The 12,097-nt window shown below is 43.8% G+C and overlaps 2 pseudogenes; both read left to right on the top strand.

Moving 5' to 3' along the window:
- Positions 1-7,490: 7,490 nt before the first annotated feature.
- LOC138768792 (chemerin-like receptor 1) lies at positions 7,491-8,439 on the top strand (annotated as a pseudogene).
- A 2,085-nt stretch (positions 8,440-10,524) lies between these two features.
- On the top strand, positions 10,525-11,455 carry LOC138768791 (chemerin-like receptor 1; annotated as a pseudogene).
- The last annotated feature ends 642 nt before the right edge of the window (positions 11,456-12,097 follow it).

The raw sequence follows: 12,097 nt of genomic DNA, 5'->3' as shown, positions 1-12,097 counted from the left end.
TGAGGGGGGGAAAGATATAAAAGGGGGGCAGATAGGTGATTAAAGCTTATTACAAAGTTATATAACTGTGTAATGTGTTTCATTTACTGGGAAAAAGCTTTTCTCAGGAGTACCCCTTTAAGCTGTGAAGGGACTTATCTTGTTTCTGAGGACGACCAAGCTTGAAGGGGTTATCTCACAATCAGAAGTTATTTATAAGGGATAACTAGTTGATTGGTGGGGGGGTCCAACTTCTTGGACTATTCTTTATGTATAAAGGATAATGGGATAACCCCTTTAACTCTTTAGAATCTACAACAATCTACAACAATCACTGAACTAGGCTGCAGACAACACAAACTCAAAAATGTACTTTCTTGGTCCAAAAACCAGGCACATTTCTTCAATGTTCCATGCTGCCAACATGGCACAAGTTAAAAACTTTGCCCAATTGGACGTATGAAAAATAGGCAGAACTGCCCAAAGGATGTATAAAAGAAAAGCTCTCTAACTGTCTCTACTTTCCTGAACGTTCCTGATGCAGGGACAAGATATAAGCTCAACGTCTTGCCTGGGCAACCCCTCTTTCCTGATGACACACACAGTCTTGAGGCATCCGTTCCCCCTCCCCCACCACCACCACCAGGGGTAGCTGCCCCGGGGGTGGGGGAGCTTATATATAACACTAGCTGTAATGGCCGATCACCCTGCCATAGAGGCTGGGCTGTCAGTGTGTCAGCTGACCCTCCTAAAGAGCAGGGACCTGAGAGCATGGTCACCTGTCGCATCCATCACTAAGCACAGAGCCGGAGAGGAGCCCTGTGCCTAGTGCTGGCTGTATATAGGAGGCTTCTCTCCTGCAGTCAGCTAGTCTGTCAGATCCAGAGAGCAGAGACCTGGAGAAGAGCGGCAGGAGGAGAGAAGACATGACCTTCCCTTACCTTCCCCAAAATCCCTGTATAGACATCATTACTAGCAGTTCTCAGACATTGTATAACTATACAGTGTGATCTGCCTCCAGCAATCCTCTGTATAGACATCACTATAAGCAGTCCTATAATGTCCTGCAGGCTTATATAACTATACAGTGTGATCTGCCTCCAGCAATCCTCTGTATAGCGATCACTGCCTGTAGTGCTATATTGTCCTGCAGGTCCTAGATTACTATATTCTGTGATCTGCAGGGCCGTTTCTAGGTAATTTGGACTACAGGGCAAATCTTGCTAAAAGCCCCCCCCCCCCCCCCCCAAAAAAAAGTAATTCCGTTACTTACAGGTGACGTATTCTTGGATCTGAGGCGTCACTTCTCTTTTCCTTTCCTTCTGGCCCAGACCTCCATGATGATTTCTTCCAGCTACAATTCAACTCTTCTGAACCTGCCAGACAAACATCTTAGGCTCCGCACTTTTACAACAACTTCCACTTTTTTGTGTCATGTGCAGTGAAGTCAGTAGGTATGTGGGTTGCCCCCTGTATGTAGGATCCCCTGCTGTGCCCCCATATAGTAATAATCCCCCTGTGCTTCCCCCCATAGTAATAATCCCTCCCTGTGCTCTGCCCCATAGTAATAATCCCCCTGTGCTCTATCCCCATAGTAATAATCCCCCTGTGCTCTATCCCCATAGTAATAATCCCCCCTGTGCTCTATCCCCATAGTAATAATCCCCCTGTGCTCCCCCCATAGTAAAAATCCCCCTGTGCTCTATCCCCATAGTAATAATCCCACCTGTGCTCCCCAATAGTAATAATCCCCCTGTGCTCTATCCCCAAGTAATAATCTCCCCTGTGCTCTATCCCCATAGTAATAATCCCCCCTGTGCTTCCCCCTATAGTTATAATCCCCCCTGTGCCCCCCCATAGAAATAATCCCCTCTTTGCCCCCCAATAGTAATAATCCCCCAGTGCCCCCCATAGTAATAATCCCCCCTGTGCTCCCCCTTATAGTAATAATCCCCCCAGTGTTCCCCCTTATAGTACTAATCCCCCTGTGCAGTACAGATAGTAATAGCCCCATACAGGATAGCCTTCCCCCGTGTAGTCCCCCATGGTATAGACCCACTGTGTAGCCCCCCATAGCAATGCCCTCCCCTCGGGTAGACCCCCAAAGTATAGCCTAGCCCCCCAAAGTATATCCAAGTAGCCCCCATAGTATAGCCCTCCCCCTGAGTAGCCCCCCATAGTATAGTTCTCCCCCCGAGTAGCCCCCCCATCCAAATAGCCCCCCATAGTATAGCCCTCCCCCCATGTAGCCTCCCCCCCCCCCCCCGTGTAGCCTTCCATACTATTGGCCCCATTGTAGCCCCCACATTCTAGCAGTTACGAGAAGAAAAAGAATACACTCACCTCTCCTGGATCCTGCGGCAGCGTCTCCCTCTGTCTGGCAGCTGATCTTGTAAGTACAGTGAGCTTCCAGCACAGGCAGACTGTCACACACCTGCCCGGAAGCTCACTGCTGTAGCCCCGCAGCCACTGCCAAACAGAAGAGAGAAGTCCGGGCGCTGCGGGGCTACAGCAGTGAGCTTCCGGGCAGGTGTGTGACAGTCTGCCTGTGCCGGAAGCTCACTGTACTAGATCTGGCTGGCTGGAGGGACCGGCCCGGGGGGCGGGGTGGCGGCGATCTGGGCAGCTGATGGGGCGGGCGGCCGGGCGGCCAGCGCCCCCTAGCTGTCGGCGCCCTGTGCGGTCGCCCGGCCCGCCCGCCACTAGAAGCGGCCCTGGTGATCTGCATACAGGGGGTTGCTGGGATCAGGCAGATTGTGTCCTCCCATGTTACTCCAGCTCCAGGTCAGTGACTGTAAAAGTGAATACATAAAAATGAATAAATAAATAAAATTAATTTAAAAATAAAACGTCTAGCACCCTTGTAATAATGTGTCTTGAACCAAGAACCCCTTAATGTCCAAACATTTTTTTTTTTTTCCTCCTCACTTTTACAATGTTTTTATTTTACCATCTTTTTTGCTGCACCAAATGCACTTTGTAATGACACCTTAATTATATTATACAATGTACTACAATACATTTCCAACAATGGAAAAGAATGCAGTTTTGAAAATTTTGTGATGTTTCATTACATGACAGTATACGCCAGGGGTGTCAAAATCAAATACACAGTGGGCCCAAAATGAAAAAAAACTTGCACAAAGTCGCAGGCCAACTTTAATATTTATAGAAGCGTGCAAGAAGCATTTCTGGCCCTTTAAGAGCAGCATGCGGAGTTCCTGGCACTGTGAGAGCGGTGTGCGTCACACATCGCTGTCCAATACGATAAATTATATAGTATATCCCCACAATAGTGTCTGATATATTCCGAGAGTGTAGTATGTGGCAGCATTATATTTAGGAGGTACAGACTAGTGTATGGCTTTATTATGGGTGATTGCAGCAGCCCGACATCTGCCTTGTCCCGCATAGGGGTGTACTTTAACTCCTCACTGGGTACGATATTTTGCAAGTACTCAGGGTAGCCCCTCGTCACAGAGTTCCAACTCACAAAGAAAATATGGTCGCGTTGGAGATCCCTCAAAAAACTGTATCATTTAACTTTATCAAATTCCTGGACAACGGCTTGTCCTCATTGAGGACACTGTTCTCCTGGGTTTGACCATTCCACATATCTTTGCATTGCCCCCTCCCCTTTCCATTGCCCAGAAGTGGACTGGAGGTAGTAGATATTGCTACAGGAGAGGGTGTCTGGTCTCTCGGACAGTGTTTGGGGCTACAGTGTGGCTCTTTTCCAAACTCCCGATCTGGGTCAGCAACTGGGTCTATGAATGAGGTTCAGCCATTTAGGGTGCTTGGAAGGGGCTTAAACAAGGTTGATGGCCTCACTGGGACTACTACACTCCAGTTGCATGGGGCGTCACTTACTTCAGCATCCATGACCCATGTTAGTTCCCAGTACTCTGATCTTCGTCTTATATTGGCTCCTCACCCCAGGTGGATTTTATAGCCATTCTGTAGCTGGAGAGTCGTGATGAGGGTGCCGCTTACCTTGTCACTATATCCTCCTCAGGTCCTGCCAAAAGCATTGGAGAACGGCCTGACTCCGGGTAGGCAGCTTGCTTGGTGGCACCTGCACCTGCAGAAACACGTGGTAGAGACACAGCTCCCTAGAAGCAGAAATCAATGGGAATAAATAGTATGTTTTTGAAGCAGTTTTTGTGGATAAAGTGCCCCTATAGTCCCACTATTGTAACTGCAATCAATTAGCTGTTTTACTTCAGTTCAGACAAACCCGAACCTTGCGGCAAAGTTTAGCAAATCTGTCTAACCAAACTTTTAAAAAGTTTGTTCATCTCTACTTATAGTAAGTCTATTGCCTTCCCGAGAACAAAGTTTTAAGCCAATTGTGAATACTCCAAGTGTCCTCTGCTGGCTGATGCCTTCCACACCTCCATCACCTTAAGGCCCTATTCCACGGAACGATTATCGTTCGTATTCGGCCGATATCGGCGATAATCGTCCGGTGGAATAGAGTGCAACGATCAGCCGACATCATTCATGTCGGCTGATCGTTGCAGTCGCTTGTTTTTCAACATGTTGAAAAACAAGCGACTGATATAGCAGCGATCTGCTGCCGTCGCTCCGTTGAATAGGAGCATCGGCAGCAGACGCTGCTATATCCTATGGGCTGCCCGGACGATCAGCGATCACCCGGGCAGCCCCCCCGCAGCTCCCTGCCGCCCCTCCCGCACTCACCCGCTCGCTGCAGCCGCGTTGAATAGCAGCGGCAGCGAGCGGGGAACGAGGGGCAAACGAGCGCTGAGAGCGCTCGTTTGCTCCTCTAAACGACCGGTGTAATAGGGGCATAAGGATTTACTCCCTTCCCCAACACATCTACCACATTAGTGAGATATCAGTAACAAAGTTTAAGCGTGATAAGGAAGTGGTAACACTACAAGTGCGATAAGAAAGATTGGAAAGGGCCATCAGTCATGTGAAAATATATAAGATTTAGAGATTTATTTTTTTTTTATATAAAGGAAGTTCGTGTTCAAAATTAGGAAGTTGAACCAAAGTGTTATAAGATATCAGAATCTCTCTGAACTTGCAAAGACAGAGGAACCACCAATACAATTGGGAACAGCTGGAAAGCTGGTAGGTATATAGACGACTAATGCTATAATATAATAATATAAAATGATCCTGTATCATACATTTCTATGGGGATGCAATAGAGATTGCACTTTTAGCAACAGTGCAGCAGAAGTGATATTTACTAGAATTATTATTAATCTACTTTGTTTTGGCTTTTATTAAAGGGGTATTCCAGGTTAAACATACGTATCCCTCTATCTCTGTGATATGTGAAAAAAACATTTTGGGTGACAGGTATTGATGAGTTGTCAGGGCGAGAGAAAGTGGATTGTGCCATAAAATGGTTTTCTTCTATGTTATTGAGTGTGGCTCCAGAATAAGAGAAGATTTTATACAGTAACAGCTGGGGAGGGTTATTACCTTCTCTTTACTTTATTTGTGGTTTATTTTAGGGTTGCTTTTTTTATTCTTTGGACTTATAACAGAGTACCACCACTCTGACCCAGCTATACATGGTGGTCTTGCTGACTATCGAAAGTTATCAACACAGAAAGTGTTCATGCAGGTTCATAATGATTGGATACAGCACCAGGGACAATAGATTGAACATGTCAGATAGCTGTGCATCGCAGGAAACCTTTCCGGTGGTGGGTTCAAATTTTTGTTTTGATCATTTTTTAACCAAATCGGTTCTGGTCTTTTTTTGAAATGTCCAATAATTTAAACTGAAACCACCATATATTTCTCTTTGGGTGTAAGTCCGCAATCCACAATCAAAGAGGACTACTTCTGTAAACTTCTTTCTTCCACTGTATTCATAGCGTGAAATACATGAAAATTACCACATTACTTAAAGGGAACCTGTCACCCCCCGTGCCGGGACAGAGCCTGGCCGACCTTCCGGTGCAGACCCATATACTGACTGTTTCCGAGAAGTCCCGCTCTTGGACCAGCTCCCGCCGCCGAGACTGGAGCCGTAATTCTCTATGGGCATCTGACTCATCTCTGGGAGCAAACGCATAGCTTCGCATGGAGATATCTCGGCGGCCGGAGCGGGTCCAGGAGCGGTCAGTATACGGTATGGGTCTGCACTGGGGGGTTGACAGGTCTCTTTTAAGCCAACTCCATAATGTCATCTTTTGAACCTGCCCCATACTTCTCTAACAGACATACTGTATGCCATACATGTACATCATTGTGTCCAGAAGGTGTTAATGAAACTTTTACTACATTTAGAACTTTAGTATAACGGTGCTATTTTTCTATCTGCACATGATATGTCCCTTAAGCTGGATAATTTTATTCTTTGCATCTTGGGGTTATACTGTGTTCCCAAGGCAGTGGTGGAGTCTTCTAGGTGTCCGAAGAACCGACAGGGGCGGATGTCCTCTCTACTGCTCACACCATGTTATACATAGCTGTGCTGTGGATCACTGTTATATCACTTGATGTAAATCTGATCCCAGCAGGACTAACACTCCGTTACTGGTTGTCCCATTAGTAAAATCAGATTTCTGCAATACCTAATGTTACTTGACAATGATCTGAACCTCACAACTTCAATATGAATACAAGTGCACTAAAACTTCATATGTCAGCCCCAAATTACTGTGGCATGGCCAGCGTCCAATTTGCTTTTATAAGATGAGACATTTTTTTAAACATACTTTATTGTAAGGCTTCCAAGAAAAGTAGAACATAGTGTATGCAATATATAAATGTATCACCCAACATACATGTGTAAGATACAGTTGAATACAGAATAATGTCTCGCAAGACTTTCCAATTTTACCTCCTTTAAACATCTTCTCTCTCGACTCTCGACATCGACTCTTAAGCCAAAAGGAAAAACAATCATGTAACATTAACAACCTGAGAAAACCCACAGTCTCAATATATCGGGCACAAAGTATAGAGGTTGACAAATGTTTCATGTATGGAGTTAAGACTGGATGAACGTTAAAACATCATAAATCATATACTAACCTGTCAGGCTCCGTATCTCCTCCTCATCTCCAGTATATTCCACATACTCCATACCTCCTCTCCTGGCATCTCCTTAGGACGTGTCACATATGAACCAACCTTAAGGCCCCTTATATAGATTTAGATACTTATACACCTATGCATTGTCTCGGCTTTTATGATCATACCCTCAAATTCCTCAAATTTCCCCTCAGATCTTCTTTACAGTACCAAATGATATACAGTACTTGAACACCTCCATAATCTTCTTTCTTTCCATATCTGAAAGAGCCTGCTCCTTAAAGTGTCTCCACTTCTTAAAGAAGCCAGAGGAAGACTTCTTCTTATGTCGCCTCTCTTCCCTCTTGCTTAATATCATTAACTGTTTCAAGGAAGATTAGACAATATTAGTGTATGTTATACAATGAAAGAAGTCAACCTAATGTTCTTCTATTTTTATTTTCCAGTATATACGTCTGGCATACTTGACACTAGAAACAAAAATAATGGAAGATGATGAATTCAATTCTGTAAATAAGAAAGACAGCAATTATACATCCATGATGCATAGAGACATAGGCTTCATGGCGGTCTACTCAGTGTGTTGTTTACTGGGAATCATCGGAAATGGTCTTGTAATCTGGTTCGGTATCTTTAGGATGAAGAAGACGGTCAACGTGTTGTGGTTCCTCAGCTTGGCCGTAGCTGATTTCTCCTTTGCATTGGTCTGTCCTGCATTATACACAAATGTTATTAGGATATAAGGGATTTAACAACATGTGCAAGTTCATCAATTTCTCATTGTATATTAACTCAGGCGTCAGTATTCTCCAGATCACAGTGATCAGTATAGACCGATGCATCTGTGTGGTGTTCCCGGTATGGTGTCACAACCACCGGAGGCCAAGACTGGCTTATATCATTGTCTTGACCATTTGGATAGTATCACTTGCTGGGGCTATGGCCGCCATAATGTACATAGAAGTGGCCGGTATTAAGGATAAAATGATATGTGCGGTAAATACCGATGCATCTATTGTGAAGAGGAAGACAATCTTGGAATTTTTCTACTTCCTCCTACCTTTCATCCTCTTTTTTTCCTGTTACATGGTGATTGTTTTGCGTGTTAGACAAAAACGTATCGTTCCATCTTCTCGGCCTCTAAAAAACAGTGTGGCCGTCATCGTTGCCTTCTTCATTTGCTGGTTTCCCAGTCATTTGAATGTCTTTCTTGTTATTTTTGGATATTTTGTTTTTGATTCCTATGTTGATCGTTGCTTTTATTTATTCGCCATAGTCGTGAGTAGTTGTATTAACCCCGTCCTCTACGTCTTTATTGGTCGAGATTTCAAGGAGAAGTTCTGCGATCAGTTCCAGGCTAAACTGGAGAAAGCATTAATAGAAGACAAGTCACCGCCTGAGACACAGGAAAGGGGAAGAGCTCTACAGCTGTAACGCTTACATCAAGATTATGATGAGAAGCATCCAGTGACGTCATACTTCTTAGTAAATACAAAAAAACTAATTTTCAGCAGCACAAGAAAAAGAGGTGGTGGGTGCAAGTCTCACCAAACCGGACCCGGGTTCGTATGATAAATCCAAGAAGATGTAGGAGACCGCACTTCCGAAAAGAATATCCACTTTTATTCACACCAATTCAACGTTTCGGCTCAATGTGTGTAGCCTTTCTCACTGCTTGAGAAAGGCTACACACATAGAGCCGAAACGTTGCATTGGTGTGAATAAAAGTGGATATTCTTTTCGGAAGTGCGGTCTCCTACATCTTCTTGCATATGTCATACTTCTTTGGTTATTCTTATGGTATGCTTATTTTTGAACTAATTTCTTAGTTTTATTCCTACTGTCAATATTAGAGACGAGCCTGAATCATGAGCATGCTCAAATTGTATCGCATGGTATTTGAATACTAAAGAAGTTGGATACAGCCCTAGGGATTCCTTGAAAACAATGATAGAGCCTATGGCCTATGCTGTAGCCATGTTTTCCTGCGCTCCCTAGGGCTGCATTCAACTTCTTTAGCGAATAGTATTCGAATGCCTCACAATCCAACTCATCTCTAGTCAATATGTCAGCAATAATTATAATTATATATGCCGATATAAGATGAATTGGCTTATATTATGTTCACAAGGCAGTAGTGGAGTCTTCTAGGTGTCCGAATAACAGACCGGGGGCAGATGCCACTCCATGTTAGACATAGCTGTGTTGTAGATGACTGTTATATCACTTGATCTAAAGCCGGCTACAGCAGGGCCAACAATCCATTACTGGTTGTCTCATTGGTAAAATCAGAGTATATGACCACTTGTGTAATTTGTACTTATGCTTGACAAAGGTTGTAATGAATGTCACACAAGTAAATGAACACTTTACAAGAGATTGCTGACCCGTGCTGCTTTACCTGTGTTCTATTCCACTAGGGCTGGTATCATGGCGGCTGGTCAGTGCTTTGCTGTTCTGTGCTGGGCTCAGCTGTTCTGTGTTTGGCTCAGCTACACCAACTCTGACAGCTCCACAGTGCTGGGAGCTGTCAGTATGATGGGTTACTGCAGATACGATGGCCTGCAGGGGAGACTGATGTCATCAGGGAGTCAACAGCCCAGCCACAGAACCTAGACAACAAGCTGTGAATACATCAGACACATCAGAGTGCGAAGCAGGGGGACACAACTACAAAAGTAATAAGAACTCCAGCAATATATTTTTAAAAAGTGAATATCCAGAGTTCCCAGTGGTGTAGTTACCATAGAGGCAGGGTAGGCAGTTGCTATGAGGCCCATGGGGGAGGAGGGCCTGGGGATGCACAGGGAAGATAAGAGCCGTCCTGTGACCTTCTGCTTAACCCCTTATGTACTGCAGTGTGTTAGTGACCCAATGTTTACTTACCTGCTGCAGTACAAAGAAGGGTTAACAAGCAGAAGACAAAGAGATCTCTACTTCATTGCACTGATAACCCTAGACCTATCTGACCTCTGTTGTTGCTGCCACCAAGTAGAAAAACTTACAGAGCTCTGTGCAAAGGTTAGGGGTTATCAGTGCACCAGCAGTAAAGCAGAGAGCTCCTTGTCTTCTGAACATTGGGTCACTAACACACTGCAGTACATAAGCGGTTAAGCAGAAGGTAGTCTGATCCTGCATCTATGTATTTATAGATTTAGATACTTATACACCTATGCATTGTCTCGGCTTTTATGATCATACCCTCAAATTCCTCAAATTTCCCCTCAGATCTTCTTTACAGTACCAAATGATATACAGTACTTGAACACCTCCATAATCTTCTTTCTTTCCATATCTGAAAGAGCCTGCTCCTTAAAGTGTCTCCACTTCTTAAAGAAGCCAGAGGAAGACTTCTTCTTATGTCGCCTCTCTTCCCTCTTGCTTAATATCATTAACTGTTTCAAGGAAGATTAGACAATATTAGTGTATGTTATACAATGAAAGAAGTCAACCTAATGTTCTTATATTTTTATTTTCCAGTATATACGTCTGGCATACTTGACACTAGAAACAAAAATAATGGAAGATGATGAAATCAATTCTGTAAATGAAAAAGACGGCAGTCATACATCCATGATGCATAGAGACATAGGCTTTATGGCGGTCTACTCAGTGTGTTGTTTACTGGGAATCATCGGAAATGGTCTTGTCATCTGGTTCGGTATCTTTAGGATGAAGAAGACGGTCAACGTGTTGTGGTTCCTCAGCTTGGCCGTAGCTGATTTCTCCTTTGCATTGGTCTGTCCTGCATTATACACAAATGTTATTAGGATATAGGGGATTTACCAACATGTGCAAGTTCATCAATTTCTCACTGTATATTAACTCAGGCGTCAGTATTCTCCAGATCACAGTGATCAGTATAGACTGATGCATCTGTGTGGTGTTCCCGGTATGGTGTCACAACCACCGGAGGCCAAGATTGGCTTGTATCATTGTCCTGATCATTTGGATAGTATCACTTGCTGGGGCTATGGCCGCCATAATGTACATAGAAGTGGCCGGTATTAAGGATAAAATGATATGTGCGGTAATTACAGATGCATCTATTGTGAAGAGGAAGACAATCTTGGAATTTTTCTACTTCCTCCTACCTTTCATCCTCTTTTTTTCCTGTTACATGGTGATTGTTTTGCGTGTTAGACAAAAACGTATTGTTCCATCTTCTCGACCTCTAAAAACCAGTGTGGCCGTCATCGTTGCCTTCTTCATTTGCTGGTTTCCCAGTCATTTGAATGTCTTTCTTGTTATTTTTTCCTATGTTGATCATTGCTTTAATTTATTCGCCATAGTCGTGAGTAGTTGTATTAACCCCGTCCTCTACGTCTTTATTGGTCGAGATTTCAAGGAGAAGTTCTGTGGTCAGTTCCAGGCTAAGCTGGAGAAAGCATTAATAGAAGACAAGTCACCGCCTGAGACACAGGAAAGGGGAAGAGCTCTACAGCTGTAACGCTTACATCAAGATTATGATGAGAAGCATCCAGTGACGTCATACTTCTTTGTAAATACAAAAAAACTAATTTTCAGCAGCACAAGAAAAAGAGGTGGTGGGTGCAAGTCTCACCAAACCGGACCCGGGTTCGTATGATAAATCCAAGAAGATGTAGGAGACCGCACTTCCGAAAAGAATATCCACTTTTATTCACACCAATGCAACGTTTCGGCTCTATGTGTGTAGCCTTTCTCACTGCTTGAGAAAGGCTACACACATAGAGCCGAAACGTTGCATTGGTGTGAATAAAAGTGGATATTCTTTTCGGAAGTACGGTCTCCTACATCTTCTTGCATATGTCATACTTCTTTGGTTATTCTTATGGTATGCTTATTTTTGAACTAATTTCTTAGTTTTATTCCTACTGTCAATATTAGAGACGAGCCTGAATCATGAGCATGCTCAAATTGTATCGCATGGTATTTGAATACTAAAGAAGTTGGATACAGCCCTAGGGATTCCTTGAAAACAATGATAGAGCCTATGGCCTATGCTGTAGCCATGTTTTCCTGCGCTCCCTAGGGCTGCATTCAACTTCTTTAGCGAATAGTATTCGAATGCCTCACAATCCAACTCATCTCTAGTCAATATGTCAGCAAT

Source organism: Dendropsophus ebraccatus, chromosome 12 (genome assembly GCF_027789765.1).
Source record: "Dendropsophus ebraccatus isolate aDenEbr1 chromosome 12, aDenEbr1.pat, whole genome shotgun sequence".
NCBI lineage: Eukaryota > Metazoa > Chordata > Amphibia > Anura > Hylidae > Dendropsophus > Dendropsophus ebraccatus.
Note: the sequence above shows the minus strand (reverse complement) of the source record. Positions and strands in the feature narration are given on the sequence as shown.